We start from the raw sequence: 26,771 nt of genomic DNA on the forward strand, positions 1-26,771 counted from the left end.
GCCAGTTCTCCCAAGAACTTTAAACCTTAAGTGGAGTCAAGGATTTGTAGAAGAGCAATGCAATGCAGTTAGGTGGTCAGGTTTTAAACCATATCTCTTCAAATAACCAACTGTATGATCTGTATGGATTTGTGTAACTATCATAGCTCTCTGGGCTGCATGCTTCTCCAAAATACAAAACAAAGTTGAAAAGCAATTATAGCCCTGGCCAGTGTGTCTCAGTTGGTTGGAGCATCATCTCATAATGCAAGGGTTGCAGGTTCAACTCCTGGTCAGGGCACATACCTGAGTTACTGTTCCATCCATGGTCCAGGCTCTTATAGGAGGCAAATAATAAAAGCTTTTCTCTTATGTCTATGTTTTTCTCCCTTCCTCTCTCTCTAAAAGCAATGTTCTTGAGTGAGGACAAAAAAGAGAGAGAGAGAGAAAAGCAGTTATAAGCTGAATGTTGAATTAGTTCAACCTACAGAGGAGATGGAATTGTCAATGACAATCCTTTCACAATAAGACAAAATGTCCTATACATGGAGAGTCACAGATGTATAAGCATCAAGCCATGCAATAAAATGACCTCAAAACAACAGTCTTGCTACAAAGACATTTTCCCATGGTCTCTGTCAACCAGGATGCAAGATAAGCACTAAAATAATTTTGCTTATTTATTAGATAATAAAACTTCTAAATTCAAGCATTCAGTGGACTACAATTTTCATAATGAGTCAAAAATGTGAATGCATGCACCTATTGGTTTAATTGCATGCTGACTCAAAGTGACATCCCTTGTCATGATATTCTTTGAAAATGCAGGAAAATGCCATGTGTCTTGCTATTCCACAGATTCTGCTACTCTCCAGAACTCATCACGTCCCTCTCTATGCAAAGATACAGTGTGTATCATGCCCAGCACAAACATGGTCATTAGCCCCAAACCACAGCAGCAATGGTGAACCAGGGCATCTGCAGGAGCCTGGATGTAGCTCATAATAAAACAGTGAAAATATAGAATTTTAAAAAAGTAAAAATGTTTTTAAAAAGAGAAGAACCACTAACAATAATCAACTAAGCTAAAATTAGAATTAATATAAATACATAAGCTCCATGCTTCTTCTCAAATAGCAACTGCCCAAAACTTTGGGAAAATCTGTTATGGCACAAAAACCTTAGTATAAATAAACTATATTAGACACAGAAAATCCCACTATGCATTCCTTTGTTTGAGAATAGTTTTTTCACGAATTAATTTTTAAAAAATAATAACATGGTCAATATGTTAATATTATCAGGAAATTTAAAATAATAGAAGTGTGGAGCTGGGGAAGCTAAAATGGTAATCACATACAAAGCATTTATTGTATTTATTTCAAATATACTGCATATTTTCTTTATATGATGATAAGGTATGATTTAGAATCATAAACTTTATCATCTGAAGGGAAACAAAAATAAGCTAGAGAAAATCCCCTTTGATCTTATTATTTTGTAAATAAGGACATTCAAGTCAAAAGTGAGTTTCCCTGGGTCACACAGTTAATTTATTTATTAACTGATTTATTCATTACATATTTAATTGCCTATTAAATTTAAGGCAATAACTTAAGCAGTGCAAAGAATATCAAAATGATGAAGACCCAGTTCAGCCCTATAAAATTTAAGTAGAAGGAGCAGTTACGGCATGTTGTCCATATAACTATAACAATTGTTATAATGTAAGAGCAACTAGAATGGATATAATATCTTCAGTATTAGTGCTATGGAAAATCAGAAACTGGAGCAAAAACTTCATAAAAAGACAAGTTTGTAATTGGGTGGTGAAGGTTGGGAAGAAGAGGAGAGAGAAAAAGGACCATGGACAATGGGTAGAGTAGAAAATTAATTTGGTTTAGTTCGGTTGGATCAACAAGGTACGTAATAAAGGTACATAATACATACTAATAAAGGTACATAATGCATACTAATTCCCTGTGGAGCTAGGCTGAGATCATATCAGAAAAGTCTAGAACACTCTGCAAAGAAAGATTGACTTTATTTTGTTAAAAATGGGGACTCTTGGAAGGTTGCCAAGCAGAGGAGAAATAGAAAGTAAAGGTGCATAAGTAAAGGTGCATTAAGAAAATTAACTCAGAAGCAGGATATCAGATGGTTTGGATAGTCAAGATCTGAAATGCAAGGTTTTTGCAAAAGCCCAAGTGAAGTAATATGCCCATAGGTCCTCATACGGCACTTTAGATTCACCTGGTAAGGGCTGAATTCAGAGAGAGGGGAAAGTCATTGTTGGTCCTGCCGACTGAAAGAGGGTCCATGGGAGAAAAAGTCATTGTGTGGGAAAAGAGGACTTCCGTGTGGAACGCACCGACGGCAGAGCCCCTTTTTGAATTCTGGTGTCTGGTCTCTACAGCCCAGTTCTATTTCCCCTATATCACATGGTCTTTCTTAAAAGCTAATTAGGAAAGAAGTCATTGCCTAATACCTAATCACAACTAACTTGTTCCCAGCTATGGATTAGAAACTTGATCTTGCATATCTTTAATGGTCTATAATAACTGTGGCAGACTCTGGCCAGCAGAGTCCACCTGTTGTGGCTGACGACAAGAATAACTGTACAGATGACAAGAGTCCTGTGGAGAAAAAGGGAACTAACTGCACAACTACTCTCTCAAGGGCAGAGTGCCTATGGATTCTTCAGCCACTCCCTCAAGAAGGAAGCGTGTCGTCCCTTTTCTAGACAGGCTTTTATTGTTTTCCTTGGGTCTTACATCAGAGAAAGACTCATTATCTATTACATAGAATATTATTGTCTACATTTTAGGTACAATCAAGGAAATGAAAATAACATGCAGAACTGAGTCACATTTGCCAGACCAAAACAAACCGGTCCCCTACAAATAACAGTAATTTTTGTATTTTTATTTAATAATGTAAATTTTATTTTATTAACAACAGTAATTTAGTATTACTTTATATAGCAGTACACATTTATATAGTGATTATAATGTCTTATGTATTGTCCTAGCTACTTTAATTTTCATAGCAATCTAATCATCTTTTTACAAACCAGTAAACTGAGGCTGAGGGAGAGTAAATAATTGACCTGAGGGCCTACAGCTAGTACCTGGGATAGCTGGGGTATGACCTGAGGCAGCCTGGATTCAGACTAAAGCTTCCAACCACTGCCTGTGCGGCCACTCACAGCACCACAGATACTACTTCCAACTCTGTTCCAGCCCATCTTCTCTAACGGCTTAAGGAGGTTCTGATGTTGCTCTCTTTTCTCTAGTTAACATGCTGACAGTTAAATTGGACTTTGAGCCCCATTCCCCAATCTTCCCCCCCAACCCGCTCTCTCTCCAGAGAGTCCATCTCTTCCAGTGCTGCAGACAGAACCAGAGTTGTCTTCAGACTTGGGCCAAAACATGTATACAAACTCATTACCCATTGCTGTGTTATGCATCTTTTTTTTTCTTCTTCAAATCATACATGAGAAAAAGGTAGAGTAATAACAGGCTAAGGGAATATAAGTGTAGGTTGTTTCTAGAAATCCTCTTCTCTTCGGGTGGTTAATTATCTACCTTAAACAGATATTTTTAAATATTTCATTCTCTTTTATCTTAACATTGTTCATTTCTAATGATTAACTTCTTCCTACCCCCATATATGCAAGGCATTAACATTTAGGTTTTCTATACTTTTCATCATACTTTTAATTTCATCCTCCTCTCTCCTACAGATATTTTGCTTAAAGGTAATAATGTCAAGTGCATTTAATTATTTCTATACCAACTTTTGAGTGAGTGCTATATATTTAAATTTTATGTTCTCTTATGGTTTGCACAGTAAAGGTAGAGCTACTAAACACAGCAAGCTCATTAACAAAGATGTATTATTTAAAGTGTATTGAAAACTATGCTGACATGATTGACTGTGTGTTACTCAATTTTACATACTGTATTATGTCAGATAGCTTCTTAAATCTTCTTGAGAGCTGGCTATAATTCTTTAATAGGGGAGCGTCTCTCTTCTGGGGACCCAGGGTAATTGCTTTTCTGCCTTTCAAATCTTCATGCTATAACAGGAGATTAAATCGAACTTTTGGAACAAGCATGCCATAAAAGACTTACCAGTAGTTGAGCCCTATTTCCAGGTATTTTCCTATACAACACAAGCTCATAGTAGTTCTTAGGTTGGTACGGCGATACATGATTAATAGTATGAGCTATTAGCTAATCTAGTGTTTCTAATACTCCTTTTCTCTTGAAAAGTTTTCCTTAGCTATCTTGCCCTGTCTTTCTTAGGTACCAAAGTCTGAAAAGTCACAATGGTAGGTTACACTTGTAAATGCTGTGAAATACCAAAATCCATCCATGATATAATTATAAACACTCATGGGAAATGGAGATGAGTGAGAGAGAACGTCATTCTGTGATAGAACATGCCTCAGGATAGATTTACCAACTGCAGATCATCTGCAAAGTAGACCCACACAGCATAATAATTAGCAGCTTAGAGTACTTTACATTTACTAATTATTTAATCCAGTCACCTCCCTATGGAGAATATTTAATAACTTGCTGACCTCAACATAAGAAGATTGTCCTGCTGAGCCCCACCTGCCTCTCTCAGTGCTTGCCAGGAATTGTCTTGCTAGTAGTAGGGAGGAAGCTGATCCTCTCCTTCTCACCCAAGCCCCTGTAACCAACAGTACTATCCTCATTGGTTGATGAGAGGGAGAACCACAGAGGCAGGCCTTGGCTAGAGATAAGGCCAAGAAAATGAACAGTCTTAGAAGTGAGACAATGCTGTTGGTTTTCTTAGCTCTGTGCACTAATTATCTTAACTACTGTCACAATAGACAAGTGTGAATGCTTTTCTGTGTAAGTAAAGCTATAAAATTAGTATTAAACATTTTTTTAAAGTCTGGTTAAGAGACATGTGTCCGCTGATCTCACCTTCTTAAATGCTTCTGGCAGTGATTGAACTTGAGAAATTATAACTGGCATTAATAGACATGGCAGAAATCAATCCCTTGTCACAGACTACTCGAGTTCACAGACATTGATTATATGGGTAAACACACTCAGGATGAGAAAGGAGAAAGAAAATCCGCAATCACAAACAGCAGAGTGGGCAGGAATTAAAAACTCAGGAAAGAGTGGAGACAAAATTGTAAGCACAGCAAGAGATATATTGGTACATTCACTCGGAGAGAAAAATAAGAAAATTATTTTAAGCTAGTTATTGTAAAAAATAAATAGCTTAAACCTGGAAAATGCCCGTATAGGTAGGATGTCCACATCATCTAGACTAAATATCAGTAAATAATTTTTTAAAAGGCCTAGGCCAGATGAATGCTCTTATGGGCATATTTGCTGGATAACAAGCATGAGTTTGTGGAAGACTAGGAACTCCCCTTCATCTTCCTACTCAAGGAATTTCCTGTAATCTATCTGCCAGACATTGGAAGAGAGCAGAGCTCAGTGCCCAGGAGCCTAGGAGTTAACTGGGTCTGGACATAATTCTGATTCTAGACTTTCTAACTGTGCAATTTCAAACAAATGCTTCATTTTCCCTTAACTTCAATTCCCCAATATGTAAAATTGGTATAATATGATTAGTTATTTTTTGTCTCTTTAAGGAAAGTGTTGCCTGCTCTCTTTTAAAAGGCCAGTGTTCCTGTGATGGATCAGGAGAAATAGATGTCACTTTGAGTCACTAACTCCTTAGGTTTGCTTTACTCATATTAATTTCATTAGAGAAGAGCACAGGAAAGAGCACTCATGCTGTGTATGAGTATGCGGGGAATAAGGTGGTTTAAAAGGGAAAAAAGATACAGGAAACTATTAAGATAGAAATACTAATTTCATCTATTACTACCTTAAGTAATTTTCCTTGGATCCAGCCCTATTTGCCAAAACATGACAGGCAACAAATGTTGACAGACTGCCTTTGGTAAAACCTTTTTGTGAACAAGGAGCCCATGCTGGAGTCAAGAAAAATGTTTCAGACCAAGTAGCAAATAAACCTAATGGTAGACCACTGACCCTTGGCCTTCATGCCTGTGTCTCATTCACAGAGTCCTACCACAGACGTAACCTATCGCTTCCATGCACTAGGCCATCGTCATGACAGGCACAGAGCTGTACATTCTTGTCTGCTAAACTCGAGTTCTCTGTTGCTTCAGCACAGCCTCCTTCCCAGGAAGCATTTTAATATTGATTATCGTTATTGTATTTTATCATGTGCCCGAAAAGATGACAACCTTTAAAATCAATTTGCACTCTTTAGTACTTAATAAAGATTTTTATTTACAGTAATACCCTTCAGATTTTTGGCACACTTACCCCTTTATTGAAAGGCCAATCTGAATCTATTATTTTATGACCATAAGTGGTTTCATTTCCCTGAAGTGGAATGTGCTTGGCTTTAAATGTAGGGTTGAACATACAAGGCACTTAGAAAATTTAATTTAAAGGCCTTAGGTAAATGGTCTCTGGAATGAGCTATTTGTATCCTGAACTGTCACTGATGACAACTCATCATAAGTTCATCCCATATTTTATTTTATATCATAATTTCCATTAAAATTTCATAGGGAACTGGTAAGCACTGCTAATGTCACTTCCCTTTCTAAAGTGTACCTAAGCCACAAGCAAAGTTTGCTTCTTGAAAAGTCTTACTCCAAAGAAGTTTCCTGTAAGTGTCCACCATGGAAGCCAGGTCTATTTATGAACCTAAATGCAAAGGTAACAGAAGAATTATCCTACCTGGTAAGGACTTTGTTCCCCCTACTCAATATTCAGTCACTGACAGTGGAGCCAAATAGCGGATAATTCAAGAAAGACTAGCCTAGCTACTCTAAAAATGCTGGCTGGTGGCACCAGCTCAATAAATTTTTCAGTAGGTATATTTTTTATTTCATTTTAGTGGTCTTATACTTTTTTTATAAGTACCTGTAATACTAACATGTAATTTGGTGAATGAATCTATAGTTACCCATCCAATTCCTTAATCATATTCTCCACCCATTCCTACCCATCATAGTTATATTTTGAAGTAAAATTATAACAAATAAACTATTGATTAAAATCAACTATTACTTATATAGTAAGCCACTATTTTATTTTTAAAAAATGTGAGAAAAATTATCCAAAAAAGTTATATCCTCTCTCCTCTTATAATTTTCATATAAACTTCCTTTCAAACCTAAGAGAAATATGGTGTATTCATTACCTCCATTAGCAATCTAGTCTGGTCATCCAGTCAGGTTCAAAAGAAAGCTGAGAGCTATGTGGAATTAAATAGAATAACCTCTCTCACCACAGTTGAATACATGGGCTCAAGGAAGGGGCCCATTGTTCATGTAATGGGGAAGGCATAATGGGCTTTGTGAAGACATGCTTTCCTGGAAAATCTATGTGCATAAGCAGTGCACCTACTTGGAAACCGAGATATGAATTCTACACACTATACAAACTTCTTAATAAAAATTTGAGTTAGAGCCCTTGTAATGTCTATTATATATATATCAACATGTGTGTGTATAGGTATAGGTAATTATACATATATCAACAAGTGTGTATATGTATAGTTATGTATATACATATGCATTATATATTTAAATGTTTTAAAACAGTATTATGGCTGGTTCCCTCATACTTGGAAGCTTTAGAACATTAAATGTAAAATCATAAAGGAAAGAAATATATAGAACAAATCATACAGAGCCAGCCAAAACGGGAAGAGCACTGATGTTCCTGAGTACATAAGAAGCCTGTCCTGAGCTCTTTGTGGTAGCTACATATTTAAGCTAATACAGTAAAAGTATCTTTTTGCATAAATTTGAATAGGACAAAAACTATTTTATTTTCTTTGACCAATTTTGATTATGTTTTCAAATTTTCTGACTTAAAAATTACTATGAAAATAAAGGAGAAAGGAAATTTGAAAATGTAGAAAGGAGTGAACTAAGTGGGAAGAATTGAAAAGAAAGAATAAAATTTAAAAAAGAAATTAGTATATCAGAACACTGGTGGAAGAGGTAACTCCTACCATGAATGATGGAAAATGCCCTGGATTCTATGTCAAGAGACTTGGTTCTAGGCCCAAGTTGAGAATAGTGGTTCAACAATGAGAAATATTGCCAACAATGAGAAATATTATTGTCAGTCACACAATGTGAGGTTTGAAAGAAATCAACTTCCAAGAATGCTTCCATTTCTAATAATCACTATGATTCTAAAAGTGAAAAATATATCAGTTCATGTATATATGCATAGGTATGTATGTATGTATGTGTATATATATATATATATATATATATATACACACACATTATATATACAACTAAAATATTTAAAACGTTGTTATGCTGGTTCCCTCATACTTGCAAACTTTGGAGAATTTAATACAAAATTATTAAGGAAAAAACATATAGAACAAATCATACAGCCTCCCAGCTAAAACAGGAATTGTATGATTCAATAACCACCAATTTTTCTTAATACCAACACCTATTTGAACAGAAGAGAGACCTTAAAAAGGACCTAAATATCACATAAATCTTAATATTTTGAGTCCTATTTGTAGCAATGCTACCAGTTTGGATTTATAGTGTGACTTTTCAAAGCAATTTCATTTACTTTCTCATCTTTCTTTCCTTCATTCCTGTGATAATTTTAGAGGATAAGGTTTTAAAATTGTTCTATTTTATAATTGGAGAGATAAGACAGAATCTTAAGTGATTTAACCAATCACAACCACTGAGTGCAACATACAAGTTAGACTTGGCTTCTAACTTACAGTGCAATGCTCTACTTCACAAATGGTAACAAAATCTTAATGGTTTTCTATGGATTAGTATGCAATTACCTACATATAATTCATACAGCATTAGTTGAAATGTTTATTTGAAGTGTCTTGAACAAGTTCACACAACTATTAAGCAGATAAAATGTAGCACTAATATTCAATTATTCCACACAGTATTTTATCTCAATGGTTGGATCCAGCCCAATATATTAATGTTTCTCTTTTGTATTTCTTAAAGCCATCACTCCCAAATGAGCCAAACTATTTTACATATAAAGATGGAGTACTACTGCAAAGTAGTTAAAAATGTGGGCTCTGGGATCAGATGACATCATTTATTAACAGTGCATCCTTGGTTTAGTAATTTAATTTATTTGTACCTCAGTTTTCTCATCTATAAGTGGGAATAATTTTAGTACCTGTCTCATAGTGTGTTAATATACACAAATCACTTAAATTAAATTTCTAGCACCATACATAAACACATGCACACACACACACAGTTCATGAGGGAAAGAGATATGAAAAGAACCTAGTTGAAAATCACCTACACGGTCATTCCAAGAAAAGAAAAAAGCATTGCTTCTGCTGCACATAGGTGTCGACACCTGAGAAACAGAAATGCATTTGAACATAAACACTCTGCCCCACCTTGATTCTGTGGGGCCATAGTAAACTATGATATGTATGAATTCTTTGGGAGGAGGAACATAATATAAGGGAAATTCAAGGATTACACACTCTACAGAATTATAGAAAAGTAAGCAAAGACTGTTCATCACAGAGAATGCCTTTGGGAACTCCTTCGGCCCCTCCTGTCCTTAACTTGGACTGCTCCTTTTTTCTAGCCACAGAGAGGTTTAATTTTTCAGTCTGTGGCACTATTGGTATAAAGCATGCCTCATTAGCTTGTAGGAGGTAGCTAGTCTTCATTAATTCAGTTCTCACATCATTTGCTTTGCACACAGTCATAATTAGCTTCCAAATAACTTAGGTAACTTCAATAGATTTATGACTAGAATTTTATTCTATATTTTCCCTCTTACTCTCTTTTTTCTTTTTTGATAGTCTATAGAAGTTAAATTTAAAAGGACAAAGCTACTTTAGGGAGTGACTTGATATTAAAATTTTTGGCATTCAATTGTCTTATATGATCAATACAAAGTGATTTGGGTATTTTAGTAATTCTCTTACCTTACAAACTCTGATAAAAAGGCAAACAATTTTTTAAACCTGCTTTGAGAAATATTCTAAACTATCAGTTCAAACAAAGAAGACATCCAAGCCTCATGCCATTTCAAGATCCTGTATTTATTGCATCTGTCTATATAGGACATGTTATGTTATATTTTAGATATACTGTTTTCATATGGGATTTACACTACATCAACAAAACTAAGGCTATGAGATAGCCTTGATTGATACTAATGTTATGGTAGATAGAAAATAAAACAATAATGATGGTAGTTTGCAGCTCCTTTCATGTACAGAGAGTCTATTCCTCTTCCTCCTAAATCTGGGCTTAGCCATGTGATTTCTTTGGCCAAAGATCCACAGCAAACCTGAGACAGAGACATGAGCACGCTTGCGCACTGCAGCATGTCCTTTCCTGTTGCAGTACTTTCGGAAGTCTGTGGCGAAGCCTGGGCTAGCCGGCTAGAGAGTAGAGATACATGACCCAGGATCTTTGGTCACCCAAGCCAAGTGCCACACTGTGAATTAAGCCATCTGGAACCAACCAGATCCCAGCCTACCTGCCAGTTGACTGGAGCCACAGGAATGAGTTCAAGTGAGACCGTCAAAGGAACCACCCAGCTAAGCCTAACCCTAACCATCAACCCACCAAATTATGAGTGAATGACCTAATAATGCCTTCTTAAACCACTAAGTTTGGGGGTTATTTGTAACAGAGAAAAGCCTACTAAGTTGTTATTTTTAAAAGTATCAAAAAATCTCAAAGCCTCCCCTTAATAATGACCATAATTTTATTTGTGTGTGTTGTATCATGCATCAGAGTTTCCTTCCTTTTTATTTATTTATTTTTTTGTGGATGAGCAAAGGATTTTTAGTGGAATTTATTGGGGTGACACTGATTCAATAACATTATACAGGTTTCAGGTGTACAATTCTACAATACCTACCTGTATATTGTATTGCATGTTTACCACCCCAAGTCAAGTCTCCTTTCATTACCATTTATTCCCCCTTTACCTTCTTTTAACTCACTCCACACCCTCTTCCCTCTGACAACCACTGTTGGTTGTGTTGTCTGTGTCCATGAGACAAATGGCCATAATTTTAGAATCAATTAATCAATGAAAAAACTGACTAAACTCACCATGTAAATTGCCCTATGATACAACTTGAATGAAGCCAACATAAAGCAACTAAAATATATTCATTAGATACCCAATGAATATTCAACAAAATAAATATAGTGATGGAGAATATAGTGATGGAGAATAAGCGGCCAAATATGGCCACTACACTTAAAAAGTTTACTCTGGCCTTGGCTGGTATAGCTCAGTGGATTGAGCATGGGCCTGTTAACCACAAGATCGCGGTTCAATTCCCAGTCAGGGCACATGCCTGGGTTGCAGGCCAGTTCCCAGCAGGGGACACATGAGACACAACCATACATTGATGTTTCTCTCCTTCTCTCCTTCTCTCCTTCCCTTCCCCTCTAAAGATAAATAAATAAATAAATAAAATTTTAAAAAAATAAAAATTTTTTTAAAAGTTTACTCTGCAAAACCTCACTTCTATAGAAAAGAAGTGAGATTATTTCTATAGAAAAGAAGTGAGGTTATTTCTTGGTGAAGAAATCTTACCTAGCTTCATCAGTAAAAAAACAGATGTAAGGAACATGTTTGACATGGTGGACTCCATTCAATAACCCACTGGCTTCTTTTCTGTACCCACAGGCAAATCATTAGGCCTTCACTAGAGCTTTTTAGTCTAATTTATCAATAACTCTACTAAGGAAAAATCAGATTAAAAATTTTCCAAGAAAAAATCAGATTAAGACCTCAAGTTAAAATATAGACAGGCACACTGACATCAAAGAAAAGAGCTGCTATAAACAAAGGAATTGACACAAAACATTTAAATAAGGTACTAAATGAGTAAGGCATCTGAAACCACTGAAAAGCCCTATCTTCCTCAAGGTTCCCATGCATCACACACAGGATGCATTAATTCATGCCCTCTGTGATGACTTAAATCTTCAAAATCCTGTTAAAGTGTTTTGAAAAAATGCTGTTCAGAGGTCCTCACCAGTAATTTTTTTAACCATCTCAAACATAGGTAAAGAACTTAAATAGATATTTCTCCAAAGAAGACATAAAAGTGGTCAATAAGCACAGTGAAAATTAGTCAACATCACTATGATTAGGGATATACACATCAAAACCACAATGAGATACATACAAACCCATTAGAATGACTATGGTTCAAAAAGCAGAAAATAAATGTTGGCAAGGATGTGGAAAAACTGGAACCCTTGTAGACTGCTGGTGGGAACATAAAGCAGTGCACCACTGTGGAAGACAGACTGACAGTTCTTCAATAAATTAAGCATAGAATGACCCATGATTTCACTTCTGGGTATATACACAAAGTAACTGAAATCAGGTACTAGAACAGATATTTGAATGCCAATGTTTATAGCCACAAATTCACAACAACCAAAAGGGGGAAACAACCCAACTGTCCATCTGCAGATGAACGAAGAAACAAAATGTGGTCTGCACATACAATAAAATGCTAGTCAGCTTTAAAAAGAAAGTAAATTCTGGCCTGGCTGGTGTAGCTCAGTGGATTGAGCACGGGCCTGTGAACCACAAGATCGCGGTTCGATTCCCAGTCAGGCCACATGTCTGGGTTGCAGGCCAGTTCCCAGCGGGGGACTCACAAGAAGCAACCATACATTGATATTTCTCTCCTTCTCTCCTTTCCTTCCTCTCTAAAGACAAATAATTCTTAAAAAAAAAAAAAGAAAGTAAATTCTGACACATGCTGCAACATTTGAGAACTTTATACTAAGAAAAATGAGCCAGACACAAAGGCGCAAATATCATATGATTCCACTTATTTGAAGTACCTGAAACAGTCAATTTCATAGATAAAGGAAGTGGAATGTCAGCCACCAGAGGCTGAGGGAGTGAGGAACGGGGAGTGACTGTTTAATGCATACAGAGTTTCAGTTTGTGATGATGAGCACTTTCTGGAAGTAGATAGTGCTGATGGCTGCATAACAGTGTGAATGCACTTAATGCCACTGAATTGTACACTCAAAACTGATAAATTATAAATTTTAAGTTATGTATATTTAACCACAATATTTTAAAAAGGCCAGGAGTCAGTTTTATGCATAAAAATCACTGGCAAAGGAGTTCTGTAGACATCATTATTTGGCAAGTTTTCATTTAAGTTGGATTGGAAGTTTCAATCCAACAAAGAAAAATCTAAATGATTTTGGAAAGATGGTTGGGGAATAAGAAGAAGCATGCTGGTTGTGGGGACCAGTGTGCAAAAAGGCAAAAAAAAAAAAAAAAAAGAAGAAAGATCCTCCTTCCTAAAGTGAAAAGAATACATAAAGAGGGCTGTTGGGAGGTGGTTGGGGGGGGGGGCGGAATTTTTCTTGTTATAAGAGCCATAAAGGTGAAGAAAGAAATTAGGACATGATATAATTTAAATATTTGTCAACATGCCCAAATAGTCTTTTGTTGATGAGGGGTGTAATGTGATTTTTAAGGAAAATAATCTAAGCAATGTAATGCACACCAAATGGAAGGGGGAAGTCTGCTATAGGATGCCTGCTAGAGATAATTGCTTGCTCAGTAATCCTTGCATGAGGTAATAAGAACCCAAACTAGAAATTAAGTTTTAGGAAAACCTCAAGAAAAAAAGTATAAGGCATTTCAAAAGAAAACAATGAATTTGTAGATTTACTGGAATTAAAAATATAATGTATCCCATAGCATCAACATAGGCCAGTCTAAGTAAAGAATTAAGAAATGAAGACAATAAAAATACGACCCTGGAACTAGGGGTGAGAAGATACCTAAGACCAGAACTTAAAGCCAAGACTTTGCTGTTACAAAATGCAGCAAAATACACCAGGAGCCACCATGTCTCAGTTCCTTAAGACACCAGCATTAGGCTTCTTTTACCCACCCTTTACAGATGACCAAGACTAACAGAAAAGAAATGACGTGTTCAATAGCTTCCAGTCAATAAGTTTTAGAGCATTGTCTCTGTTGCTTTAGTAGTGAATGAATGCAAATGAAATAAGTAGCTCTTCAAGATACATTTTGGACAAAAATAGAAACTCTTGTCAGGTACATAGCCCCAGATCAGTGCAAAAAAGGACAGAGGCATGAATCCTAAGTAAATTAAATATATTAATATTGAATCACAACATCTCGTACTACACCGATAGTGTTCTTCAATCTGAGATTTTCTGAAGTTCTAAAGTGAAATAGCATAGGGTATATTGAAACCCAGCCATTGTCTGGCTAACATCTCTCCAGTTTTTAGCAGAGCACACTAAAACAGTACGTGCTTTAGTTTGATGCTGGATTCTAGCACTAAGTAAATAAAAATAGATCATAATCCTAATTTTACTTATCAAATAAATTATCTGATAACTTAGTATGTAATCCTCAAATTTTGAACCTGAGGATGCAATCTTTCCCAATAACTATAGGTACAATTTATAGGTTATGTCCTAATAATGTTGACTAATTGCTTCTGGACTACACACGCTCCCTCATTCCTCGTCTAATTATTGTTGAGGGCAAGGGGAACTAGCCAGAACATAGCTGTAAGGAAGCAAAAGGTGTTTTACTAACTAACGCAAAGAGGCTCCGGGGCACGCCCGAAGAGCAGGGTGTGTTCCAGGATGTGGGTTAAGAGCAAAGGTTAGTCAGGCAGATAGCCATCTGGACAGTCACTAGGGAGGGAAATTTTGCCCATGTGCACGAGCTCAACTGACCAATCAAGTAAAGGAGCACGAGCCAGTGCACGAGTTAACTCACCAATAATAAGTAACCCTATTGTGCCCTGAGCCAACCGCTAACCACCACATCTGCTTCCGTATCCAGCTTGCTTGTGCGCCTCCATAAAACCCTAAGCCTGTAAGCGTTTGGCGCGACTCTCATTTGCAGCCCTTGCGGGCACCGTGTCTCCGGACACTTTGGAGAGTTCGCCCCTGCGCAGGTTAAACTTGGCCAATAAAGTAACATCTTTGGAACCCCAAAAGTCTCCGACATTTGTTCTCGCGGTTGGTGAATGCAACAATTATTAAACTCATTAATATGCATAACACATATCCAAAGTTTCATAAGACACGCAGAATGTAGAAACAAAACTATATTAGTGAATATCAGCCAAGGATTGTGGTTTTTTATATTTGTAATTTTACAATTAGATGCCCCTTTTTAAAAAAGGATAATCATGATAATTTTGAAACTCCATATGTGAAGATTATGTGAATGTCTGCAGATCTCACCAGCCTTTGTAGAAAGAAGCTGCGTTAATAGGTGTCCAAACTTCAGTGAAACACTGTCCCTGCTGACTGATGGAGGAAGGACTCCAGTCCCCAGAAGGGTCCCCTGCCCAGGTGTTTCTGGGAGACCCTGAAAGGGAAAGAATAAATCTCCCAACTTGTCCTTTTGGGGGTTACCTTCCTGCAGGAAAAGCTGATAGCCACTGCCACTGCTTCATGTGAAATGTCTGTGCTCATGTCAAAGTGCCACCTCTCTGTGTTCCCAAAGTAGCCAGTCTGGGAAGAATCAGGGCTTTGCTGACCGCTGTCTGAAGTTAAAAAGAAGCTTCTCTCACTCGCTCTGGTCATTGCTCTCACTGTCCTCGGAGCAGCCTAGCTCCTCTCCGGAGTATCAGGCGAGTGTGGCATTGCCCACGAAAGCAGCTCCTCCAGCTTTTTCTTCCACCTTGCTCTGTCAAACCTCAACAATTCAAAGGGACTATAGCCATTCTACTCTGTCCATTGTTCATATTTACCCCACTTCACTACTATGTGCTCCTGCAATTAAAAAAATATCTTTCTGCTTTAGCCTAAAACAAAATCTCTTAGGCATCTCATTGTATGCTCGTAGATGTCCTTAGAGGTCACCAGCACGCTGGCTCAGCAGACTGTAAGGTGCTTATTCTAAATTTGAGCTCAGCTAGGATCCTCTTCAATTGGCCATGGACTGAAATTATTTTTATAATTGAAATATAACAAAACAAATACTTGAACCACAAATAGAAGCGTACTTATATAACATGCTGATACACACCAGCATCAAGGGACTGATTAAATATCAGAAACTTTTCTTTCTCTATTTATCCATTTCTGTTAACCAAAGAAAATGAACCTCTATCTGCAATCACCTGAAGGAGGGCCATTCGCTGCTTCAAAAGCATAGTCTGGAAGTGATGAGCTAACATATTTTAATGAACCTTTTTTATTCTCTGAATTTGAAATTCAATCCCTGCATGGTTAGTTGGTCTCATATAAAACCCTCTTTTGTTTGGATTTACTTTCAGACTAAATGCTGGTACTTTGTGTGAGAATCCTAAAGTTCTAGGATGTGCTTTGGGAATAAAAAACACAAAAAAGCCATTATTTCCCTAATTAAAAGGCAAAGGCAATTTGTTTTAAATAAAAAGAGGTATTTTACCATGAGGGACATTATGAAATTATTAAAGTGAGTTGCAATTTACATATGCATATATGCATCTATAAAATCAAATAAAAGCCCAAAATATAAACTTCTCAAAAAATGTTGGCAGCCAAAATGTGTGTGTGTGTATATACAAAATCCAGCACAAACAACACCCCACTTTTATTACATAAAAATCTTTTGTTACAAAATTATAAACATGTACTGCTAATTCTGTAACATAACAATAACACACTCAAGCACACCATATGACACTTTAGGTGAAATATTCAAATTGCTGTCCATCTTGTGTGAGATATTCATGTACCCTATCAACCGCACTCCATAGTATTACTTCGGCTGGACCCTGTATGTATGTGTGTGTGTGTATGTGTGTGTGTGTATAAAACACCCTAAAGAAAACCTTCTAACCCCAGTGAACTTGAATATATATGCATTGTGTGTGTGTGTGTGTGTATAGTATATATTGTATATATTTCAACAGTGCAGTTTATATATAATTCCAAAATTTAAGATCTTTAGTCACTGTTTTTTCTTATTTGGATTAACAGGCTCAACATCAATAAACTCATATGTGTAATATTTTAGTCAAGTATCTAAATATACATTTAAGTATATAAACTTCAATTTAAGTATCTTAGATATACATTTTCTACAAAGGTTTAATAATCTATCATCCAAATGAAAAATGATTATGAAAGAAAGTATCTGGAAAGTAACTAAATATTCCTCTAGGGAAAAACAGAGAAGGTAATATTTTTTAAAAATCAGTAAGATTCAAGGTATTCATAAGAAAAGCAGACCATAGGCTTATTTTGTCTGTGGTGTTTCAAGAAACTAGGAAGAAAAAACCATTAGAAATTGTCAAATCCAAAATTCTAGAACTAAAAGAAAATGGAGCTTCCAATCATGTGATCATCAAACTGACTAAAATGCTGTATTTAAAAATAAAATGACAATGTTTTAACGGACCCAACCATTTATTAGTGAGTTTGTAGTTAGAGGTAGAAGTTGACAGAGGTAGAAGTTGACATCAGTTGACATCTGTTTAAGGCATCAGTATAGACATCAGACAGCAAAGTCTGTGGTTAAGAAAATGTTAAACATTTAAGAAATTTTAATGTGCTTAAAAAGTATAGATTCTCCTGAAAATTTTAAACCAAGGGAAAATGTTTAGGGAAGGCGACAGTGATGCCCCATCTGTCCTCCCCCAAGGAAGAGAGACAATCTATTACAAGGCTGCTCAACAGGGTCCAGTCGATAAGTAGGCATAGTCTTTCTATTACCAATAACTTCTGCAATGGGACACAAACAATTATTCCCAATCCCCAGGGAAAAGTGATATGTTCCACAAACAAAACTTAATGAACAGTATTACATTCCGCACTTGGTCTCCAGAGAAAGCGCCAAAGGACAGCACGCTTTCCTAAAGACCCCACCCCTTTCACCACCACCATCCCCATTCACAGTATTTCAATGAACAGCACAGCATTTTCTATGAAAACTCTTGGAATTTTCATTCTTCCCACTCTGAGCTTCCAACCCTCTAATATACTCAAAATCTTCCAAAAGGCATTCTTTCCACCTCAGTCTCCACGTTATGCCCGCCATCCTCACAGCACCCCACACCAGGTCCTTCCCAGACATGACCATGGGGCTTTGCCCTGCAACCCACTGGGCCAAGTCACCACGCAAAGCTAGATGCCTCCTTCCCTCCACCATGCTACCATCCCCTTGCTGCACAGGGAGGGAAGTACACAGAGAATGCCAAGAGGTCCAGCTTTTCTCTTCTTTGACTGCCTTCCTTGTCACAAAGTGTCATGAAGAATTTGTGCCTCTCAGAATCAGACTTCTGAATTGTAAAAACAGTGCTCAAAAGAAACCACCACTGTTTGGTTGCAGGGAACTCTTCTCCTTCTCCATTTCCATGATGAAGTCTGAAATCAGGATAGGAAGACGACGTCTTTCTTTTGGTAATTAAAATTATCAGCCCCGGCTGGTGTAGCTCAGTGGATTGAGCACAGGCCTGGGAACCAGAGGGGCGCAGTTCGATTCCCAGTCAGGGCACATGCCTGGGTTGCAGGCCAGTTCCCAGCAGGGGATGCATGAGAGGCAACCATACATTGATATTTCGCTCCCTCTCTCCTTCCCTTCCCCTCTAAAGATAAATAAATAAAACCTTAAAAATAAAGTAAAATAATAAAAAAATAAAAATAAAATAAAATGATTAGAAAGCAGGCAGGCAACCAGCATCTATGACAGGTACTAGAAACTTACCTAGTTTTAAAAGGTAGGGTGTACAGGAAGGTATGCCTAATGTGTTACACACCTAAAAGAAAAAACAAATGTCTACTGAAGGGAGAAGAAATTCAGAAAATGGACTATTGGAGAGCAGCAAAAAAATCTTTGCAAGATTCATAGCCCTGTCTGGGAAACTGCATGTTACCTGGAATTTCTCTAGAGAAAAAGAAGCTGTGTCAAGATGCTTCCTGGCATATTTAGCTGAAATGCATGCAAACTCTATTTGAATGATTTATGAAGAGTCATTGTTGGTATTTTTAAACACACTTTGCTATAAGAAGCTTATTTTTATAAGAATGTATTAATCAAAATATTACCAAATTTAAACACACACTGTTTTTATTCAAGTTTTTATCTCGATCAGCCTGAAACTTGGGGACAGGTGTGGGAGGCGATATACAGACCCAGCTCCAATAACAAATTGGAGTTGAGAGACAAACTGCTGTCACATAACCTGTCCATAAATTTCCAAGTGACTAAATAAACACATATGTATCCTTCTGAATTTTTTATTGAGTAGACGATAGTCTTTAAAATGGTCGGTATATTTGCTTTTCTTTTCTCTGTATGAAAAGCTCAACTACTTATTGGTCCTGTAAAAAGCACAGTCCTTCATATATAGAATATTCCAATAAAACCTAAATGATACTTCTAAATATAATGATCATTTATTGTTTTCACCTCAGTGAGGTCAACCTAAATACTTTTAGCAGTACAATTTCTTGTGGGGTGATCGTGCCCCACAAGAAACCTTGGGCCACGTCTGTGGACATTTCTGTTTGTCAGACGTGGAGGTCGCTACAAGCTTGTACCGAGTAGAGGCCAGAGAGGCTGCTTCTAATCATCCCACAATGCACAGGGACAGTGCCTCACAATGACGAATATCCAGCTAAAAACGTCAATAGCATTGACTTTGAGAAACCTTCCTCTAGAAGAATGTTTGCTACTTCATGAATGTTCTTTCCCTTCTACTTTCCCATTTTGCCATCTCCTACTCCTGGTCCATTCAGCGGTCTTCATTGGGGATGCTACTCCCCAATCTCCGTGACTTAACATGGTTACTTTGAACCATTTCGGCTTTCAGGGTCATTTTCATGGCCCCACACTGCCTGCAAAGGGAGCCCTGCTGGTTTTCATATTTCTGACCATCTGCCTCAGGCCAGATGAGTGTCTGGGTGATCTGTGCAAAGAGCACCTGCAGGAACCATGAGCTGCCATGAGGCCAGACACAACTGCCAGGAAACTCATACTTAAGGAATAATAAAGTTCTTTTTAAAATATTGAGTCATGGCACATGAACAAGTATAAAAGCCACATGGACAATAACTAAGGGTGGGGGGGGGGAAAGGGGGAGGGAGGCAGGGAGCATGGGGCGGGGGGCGGGCAGGGTTGGGAATCTAAGACAGAAACCTGTACTTGAACAAGAATTAAATAAAAATTATATTAAAAATAAAATAAAATATTGAGTCATGGTAAAAATTAATCAAAAGCAAAAGTCTATGTTAAGATCTAGTTATTGGTTTGTTTATCCTCACCCAAGGAGATATTTATCAATTTTAGAGAAAGGGAAATGGAGGGAGAGAGAGAAAGAGAGAAACAAGGAAAGGAGAGAAAAACATCAATCAGTTGCTTTCTCATTCACAATCCAACTGGGTACCAAACCCACAGCTTAGATGTGCCTTCACTGGGAATCAAACCCATGACCTTTCAGTCTACAGGATGATGCTCCAACCAACTGAACCACACCAGCCAGGGTTGTTTTGTTTTTAAGTAAACTTAATTTTTAAAGTAGTTTTAGCTTCACAACAAAATTGAGAGGAACGTAAAAGGTTTTCCCATTTATCCCCTTCCCCCACAAAGAAATAGCCACCCCATAATCAATAGCCCCAGCAGAGAGGGACGACTGTTACAACTGAGGAACCTACATGACACATCATTCTCAGCCAGAGTCTACATTAGGGTTCACTCTTGGTGTTGTACATTCTGTGGGTCTGGACAAAATTTTAATGACATGTACCCAACACTGTAGTATCATAAAGAGTATTTTCACTGTCCTAAAAATCCTCTGTGCTCACATATTCATCCCTCTCCATCCAATTCCTGGTAACCACTGATATTTTTACTGTGGAAAAAAATCTCCATAATTTTGCCTTTTCCAAAATGTCATACAGTATTTAGCCTTTTCAGATTTGCTTCTTTCACTTAGTAATATGCACTTAGTTTCCTCCTTGTCTTTTCATTGCTTAACAGCCCTTTTTTGGTGCTAAATAATACTCCACTCACTGAATGTACCAGTTTATTTATTTGTTCACCTAGTGAAGGACATCTTGATTATGTTGCTTCAAAGTTTTGACTATTATGAGTATTAACATTTATTTTTAAGAGCATATTATTAATACAAAGTCTCTAAGAACAGTGATTAGAAGTGAAGTAGAAATATTTGCTCATATTTTGGTCAAAGTATTTATCAAATACTATTGCATGGATTTTCTTTTCCTTAGAAAAGAGAATCTAAACCATAATGTACAGAAATCCATATAATGCTGGTTTTTGTATTCCTAGTACCTAATATGGTGCATGGCAGATTGTAGGTTCTAAGTAACTGATGAATAAATAAATTGAGTTTGTTTCTTCAAATAAAAATAATACGATTTAATGAATGATATTTAAAAATGTATAAAGGGAGTTAGAATTGGTCATTGTTTTGCTAGAAAATTAATACAGAGTTACCCATCTCCTTCCTATTCTAATTTGAAATACTCTCTCTGCCTCATAAAGTCCACAAGAAAATTTTTACACATAAAGTTAATTTTATAGCATGCAAGGCATAAAAGAAGGATAGGTTAGAATACACACTGAGAAGGTACGAAATAGCCTTCAAAAGGCCAAGGCAAGAAAAGAATATTTTATTAAGCTTTTATTTGTTGCCAGGCATTGTGCTAAAGAAAAAAAATGAGTAGGATATTATTTCCTTTCTGAGCAACACACCCAAGTCAAACCAAGGGAGAACTCAAGAAGGCTACGAGCAGATTCTCCCAGTGATGGGGTAGATTAGAGAAATAGAATCATCTAACAGACGTTAACACTCTCCATACTCCTCCTCTTCATCCCACCTCAATTTCTGCCTCCTGAGGGTGACTGCCACACTAAGCCACCCACTGAGGGGCCCAGGACATGTTTTATTCCTCAGGAACCAAGGAGGTCAGTTTGGCTAAAGGGATGAGACTCATTATTGGATTGAGTTGGAATGATGTAACAGCCAACTTTTTTTTTCCACTTAAAAAGATGACATTGCAGGAAGGGAATAATATTTCTCAGAGTATTACAAGTTTGTACTTTAAGTACAAATAGATTTCAAGACTTATAACTGGGGTGTTTTATAAAATATTGCTGAAAAGGGGTTCTCCAACTTGGCTCAATACCAGAAGTACCTGAGTGACTTGGTGAAAGTACAGAGGCCCAGGCCTTGTCCTACCTGTCAAAGTAAAAATGCACTGGACGCTTGTTAAAAACTGCAAGACCATTTTATTTGAGCTACTGCAGTGAGAGACAGAGAGAGATTTTAGTACAGGACTGACCTGGGCTCTGCAGAAGCAAAAGGTGGGAGGGCTTTTGATTGCTAGGATGACCTAGTGGAACAGTACTGGAGGGTGTTGCAGGGAATCTGTCAGTGTGATTAGAGCCTCTGTGCTTGTTAATTGTCTATTATAGAAGTTATCCTCCTACCCTTCCACAGAGTCTGGAGATGGGGACACTCTCTTCCTTGATTATATTTCAAAGGGACAAAGAGGAGGCTCCAAGATCCTTGAGAAAGGCATTAACTGGTTACAAAAATGGCAAGAGGCTGGGAGAAGTTTTACAACTTAAAGGGGCAGAGAAAGAACTTACAATTGCAAGTCGTTAAAGTAAATGCTGGAAGGAAAAGAGAGATCAGGTGCCTGTAGTCTAGAAGAAGCCTGCTTAGGCAGCCACACTAGAGGAGCTGGGGGAGGACAATGGCCGTAGAGGTTAGCCACAGACAATGTGACAGGGATGTTCTCGAGCCAGGTGAGCACTACAGTGGCAGTGGCAGGGCCCAGCACACTTTAAGGCAGCCTGGGCTTTGTCCTCCAGCTGGTTCTTGTTGCATTCACCAACCTCGAGAACAAATGCCGGAGACTTTTGGGGTTCCAAAGATGTTACTTTATTGGCCAAGTTTAACCTGCGCAGGGGCGAACTCTCCAAAGTGTCCAGAGACACGGTGCCCGCAAGGGCTGCAAATGAGAGTCGCACCAAACTCTTACAGGCTTAGGGTTTTATGGAGGCGCACAAGCAAGCTGGATACAGAAGCGGATGTGGCGGTTAGCGGTTGGCTCAGGGGCACAATAGGGTCACTGATTATTGGTGAGTTAACTCGTGCACTGGCTCGTGCTCCTTTACTTGATTGGTCAGTTGAGCTCGTGCCCAGGGGCTGTACTGGCTTGTGCTCCTTTACCTGATTGGTCAGTTGAGNTGCAAATGAGAGTCGCACCAAACGCTTACAGGCTTAGGGTTTTATGGAGGCGCACAAGCAAGCTGGATACAGAAGCGGATGTGGCGGTTAGTGGTTGGCTCAGGGGCACAATAGGGTTACTGATTATTGGTGAGTTAACTCGTGCACTGGCTCATGCTCCTTTACCTGATTGGTCAGTTGAGCTCGTTCACATGGGCAAAATTTCCCTCCCTAGTGACTGTCCAGATGGCTATCTGCCTGACTAACCTTTGCTCTTAACCCACATCCTGGAACACACCCTGCTCTTCGGGCGTGTCCCGGAAGAGCATTAGTTAGTAAAACACCTTCTGCTTCCTTACAGCTATGTTCTGGCTAGTTCCCCTTGCCCTCAACAGTTCTAAGGAAGTAGCCAGTGGCCAGCGCAGGAGCAGTGGCAGCAAAGTTGGGGGCTCCAGAGTGTCTTTCTGCTCCCAGTCAATGTCAACTTGAGCCAGAGGAGGCCAGGAGGCCCAGGTGGTTGGATGGAGTCTGCTGCCCACTCTCATCACCAGGATATGAATACCGTTCCATCACCAGGAGCACAAAGTTATCACTGTTGAGCTGGATAATGAAAGGAAAGCTACCATCCTCGACCAGTTGTCTATGAATGAAGTTGTACATACATGCCCTGCCATAGGAAGTAATGTAGAAGAGATAGTGATTCATGATACACATTTCCTGATGTGGGATACCGGTGGCCAAGAATCTCTGCATTCTTCCTGGAACACTTAACTATACTCACACAGAGTTTTTAATTCTTGTTGTGGACAGCACAGACAGAGAAGGACTCTATAAATGTTAGCCCATGAGAACCCAAGGAGAGCTGCATTGCTGATTTTGGCTAATAAACGAGACGTTAAAGAATACATGACTGTAGCAAAAATCTAGCACTTTTAAAAATAACCTCTATTAATAATTACCAGTGGCATATTCAGGCATGCTATGCTTACTGGGGAGAAATGATGCCAAAGACTTGAACGGATAATGTCACACTTTGAGATGAGATGATCTCTACTGACCTCTTCTCAGAGACTTTGTACACACCAAGTGCTAGGCTTTACCTAAAAGCTGCAAAACATTAATGGGTGAACTACTGTCTATTTGTAATAAATAATTTAAATTTATTCTATAAGAATAAAAATAAAGACCACTTATTTGAAAATGAGGATGAAGTCTCACCTTCCAATTGCTTTCTCATTAGTTTCTTCCAAAACAAGGTCTTAAATCTGCGGCTGATATTTTTCTCATAATGAATTCTCTCAGGACCTTGTGTAGTCTGTGGTATGCACAAAGGGAGATGACACTTTCAACTTTAAAAGCTTTATTATCAATATCACCCTCCTTCGTTGAATGTTGTTCTCTTCTTGTTCTATTAAGTCAAAATACAAATCAGTACAGATATTTAGTTTCCAATATTTTAAAATGTAATGTTACTTATGAAAAGTAGTTTGTACAAAGTTGTAAGTATTGTGTATATATGTCAAGTTTGAGTTAATGCCTTTGATTTGTGTTCTAAAGAAAACTTGTAATATTCTTCATTGAAACCATAATGAGTACTGGCATGGGTTTAAATGTCAATTTGTACTTTTCCTTTATGTCCTCTGTATTGTACTAACAAAACCCAAAATCACTGAGCTGCCCTTAAAATAAAAAGGGAAGAAAGAGGAAAAGAAAAAGCTTGAAAAAAGGGAGGAAGCCTATTTAAAGTTTAGTCAAGCTAAGGAGAAACTTAAGACTCTCTTGATCATACCTCAGTGAGTTTTCATGTAAAAAATCTAATAGGTACTCAGATTTTAAACCACTGCTTTGAAATATCTTTTTTAAACATGCTCTAAACTACCCCAAACTAAACTAAATAGAATGTTGGCAAAGCAAGATAATCACATCAATTTCACTTTTTGAATTCCCTTACTAGTTACAACAGGAAAATAAGTGTAACTTTTATGTGAGATTTAAGAAAGAAAAATAGAACTCAATTGTAAGGTTTCCAGATGAAATATAGGGCACATGGCACATATCTGTTTTCTGAAATTCAAATTTAAGTGGGCACCATGAAGTTTTATTGGCTAAATCTGCCCACCTTGTGATGGAGATAGTAACTGGGCTCTCCCTAACAGCACACAGAAAGTTCCTAATTAAAAATCTCAAAGTTATTGCCTCAGTGTTTCCACAGAGAAGAATTTTTTTATCTCACCTAAGGACATTTTTTCATTGCTTTTAGAGAGAGAGAAAGAGAGAAAGGGAGGGAGAGAAACATTTATGTGAGAGAGCAGCATTGAATAGCTGTCTCCTGTATACACCTGGACCAGGTGTTGAACCCACAGCCTAGCCACGTGCCCTGACCAGGAGGCATCAAACCAGCAACCCTTCAGTTATAGGATGAGGCTCCAACCAACAGAGCCACACCAGCCAGCAGTGGAGAAGAATTTTTTAAATAAGTCAAGACACACAGGAGTCTTTAGCTATCACTACAGATATCTTTCAGGGATTGCCATTTCCTATACATCCATTCTCTATAATTCAGCTGGCTTAACAATGCAGTCTTTTGAAGTTCCTGTGGCCAGTGTTTTTTTGTTTGTTTTTTTTGTTAGCCATTCTTTGTGAGGCAAACATTTGCTGCCTGGGATACCTTGATCTGTAAATGGCACTTTTTCTCTTTTAAATGGGAGGAGCTCAGCAGGCTGAAATATAAACATTTTTTTCAACCAGCTTTGAAGAAAATGAACAATCTACAAAGCACATACATAATCAATTGCCTCCTAAATTGTAAAGCCCTAGGTTCCAGACCCCACCAGATTTTGGTTCTATAGCTATTTTATCTGCTTGGTTTAAGTTATCAAAGAGATCTGGCCCTGGCTGGTGTGGCTGTGTGGATTGAGTGGCAGCCTGCAAACCAAAGGGTCACTGGTTCAATTCCCATTGGGGCACATGCCTGGGCTGTGGGCTGGGTCCCCAGTAGGAGGTGTGAGTGAGAGGCAACCACACACTGATGTTTCTCTCCTCTTTCTTCATCCCTTCCCTTTTCTCTAAAAAATAAATAAATAAAATCTGTAAAAAACAAACAAAAAAGGGATCTGCTGTTATCCTATAACAACAAAAGTGGGTCTACATGACAATTTAACAGCAAAAGCCATTTCTTTCAATCGTATCCTTTAAAACTCTGTCAGGTAATTAACTTCACAGCAGTTATGTTAGCAAAGTACTACTACAGATAAAATGAAACATTCATTAATAATTGACCGTGAGAACTGTAGTTAACTACTGTTGAGCTAGTGCAATCACTAACAGGAGAAGACAGAGCAGAATAACTGTGAAATATTAGAAACCAGGAGCCACAGCCCCAAAGGGCTAACCTATGAAAGAGAGAAAGTGGGAGATCAAACACAAGAGGTAAAAGCATTATTTATAATACCCATATTTTCATATATTTATGGGCTAAACAATGGGTTAGAATGTTAAAAGCACAG

At 37.8% G+C, this 26,771-nt stretch overlaps 1 pseudogene; it reads left to right on the top strand.

Moving 5' to 3' along the window:
- The first annotated feature begins 23,846 nt into the window (after positions 1-23,846).
- On the top strand, positions 23,847-24,312 carry LOC118993816 (ADP-ribosylation factor-like protein 5A; annotated as a pseudogene).
- Positions 24,313-26,771: the final 2,459 nt, after the last annotated feature.

This window comes from Sturnira hondurensis, unplaced genomic scaffold (assembly GCF_014824575.4).
Source record: "Sturnira hondurensis isolate 20B ecotype Veracruz unplaced genomic scaffold, ASM1482457v3 Scaffold0008908, whole genome shotgun sequence".
Lineage (NCBI taxonomy): Eukaryota > Metazoa > Chordata > Mammalia > Chiroptera > Phyllostomidae > Sturnira > Sturnira hondurensis.